This window comes from Phyllostomus hastatus, unplaced genomic scaffold, assembly GCF_019186645.2.
Source record: "Phyllostomus hastatus isolate PE091 unplaced genomic scaffold, TTU_PhHast_1.1 phas_contig_34, whole genome shotgun sequence".
NCBI lineage: Eukaryota > Metazoa > Chordata > Mammalia > Chiroptera > Phyllostomidae > Phyllostomus > Phyllostomus hastatus.
The window spans coordinates 26,909,367-26,911,029 of record NW_025333857.1 but is presented as its reverse complement, the minus strand read 5'-3'; the positions used below and the strand labels follow the sequence as shown (position 1 = coordinate 26,911,029).

General features: G+C 41.6%; 1 pseudogene; it reads right to left on the bottom strand.

The window, feature by feature from the left end:
• Window positions 1-200: 200 nt before the first annotated feature.
• Window positions 201-538, bottom strand: LOC123820134 (annotated as a pseudogene).
• Window positions 539-1,663: the final 1,125 nt, after the last annotated feature.

Below are 1,663 nucleotides of genomic sequence, written 5' to 3'. Positions count from 1 at the left end.
TTAACTTAGTTACCACATTAAAGGTCCTATCTCCAAATATAGTCACATTCTGAGGTATTGAGGGTTAGGATTTCAATGTATAAATTTTGGGGGGTAACACACACACACACAAGATATATCTAGTATACATGCAAATATTTTTAAGTATAATTTCCATTTTATTTTTTCCAGAGAACTTCAGTCTTTAAGGACTTGGCTCCTTACATGGGCTTTAGTGGAGGTTGGAGGGCAGCAGCTGCAGGTCTAAATCAGGGTGGGGGTATTCCATCCTTCTGTGCTTCACCAGAACGATTCCTGACTACCTTGCTCAGAATCACACAACTCACACAGTCATGTAGTTTCACATAAAGCTTGGGAAGGACATAGGCATCAAAGACACTTGCTTTGGAAAGGCCCCTAAGTGCTACGTCCTCTACTATGTCTCTCAGTGGTTTTGTCCTTGGGTGTACATCGAGTATGGTATAGGTCTAGCAAATAGGCTGCACATAGCTATGTGGCCTTTTTTGGCATGACAGCTATTCCTTCTTTACTTGATCATCTTGGAAGCAAGGACCTGAGAGCTATATGCAAGTATTTTCACTGCCTTAAGGCCAAGAAGGGAAAAGTCTTTTTTTAAAAAAATATTTTATTTATTTATTTTTAGACAGAAGGAAAGGAGGGAGAAAGAGAGGGAGAGAAACATCAATGTGTGGTTGCCTGTTGTGTGCCCCCTACTGGGGACTTGGCCCACAACCCAGGCAAGTGCCCTGACTGGGAATCAAACCAGTGACCCTTTGGTTCGCAGGCCAGCACTTAATCCACTGAGCCACACCATCCAGGGCAGGAAAGTATTTATATCTCTTCTATCTTAATATCTTCTGGTTGTATAGACCTCCTCATTAAGTGTGAAGGGTATCTTTTTTCTAAATGGGCATTAAATCACCTTCAGACTAATTAATCAATTCTTTTTACATTTATCGCAAATTTTTATTTCCCCTATTTGAACTCTTGAAAGTGGAAAGAAATGGAACACAAGAGCACAAGAGTTCAAAAGAAGCCCTTAGAGAAGTCACTAGAGCCTGGCCCCTTTGAGAACTGGCTGGTTCTTACATGTGTGCATAGCCAGCATACTACACATTGCCTAGTATACAAGAGGTGTTCTAAAAAAATATATGGTAAAAATGATTTGTGCAGGAAAAAGAACCTCCTGCTAGTTCCTGTCTTCAAGTTTCAGAGTCACGCATACCCCTAAGCAATACTCTCATATGCTGACTCATATGGAGCTCATTGTACCCTCAGTTTTTAAAAACATATAACCACTTATTTCCTGGAGTTTCAACAGACTTGTGTTTGCAGACATTTACATTAAAACAGGAGCTAGAAATATTTAAAATCTGTTTACTCCCATACAAAAACCAAATGGCATTAACTGATAAGACAATCAGCACTGCCCATTCAGAGACACATCCCCTGATACAAACACCAACAGCCACCCACAGAGCCCTCTTGATTTCCCATAGCTGAGGCAGTGTATTCAAGAGGTGCAAACTGTCAGGGTCAGTCTGGCTCCTGACCTTGCCTTTGCTGTGGTCCAAGAGGCTGCTAGCATCAAGAGTCAAGTGTGAGCACTCGGTTAGTTGCCAGGGTCTTCCTTGTCTAACACCAGCCAGGCGTTCTTGTAATG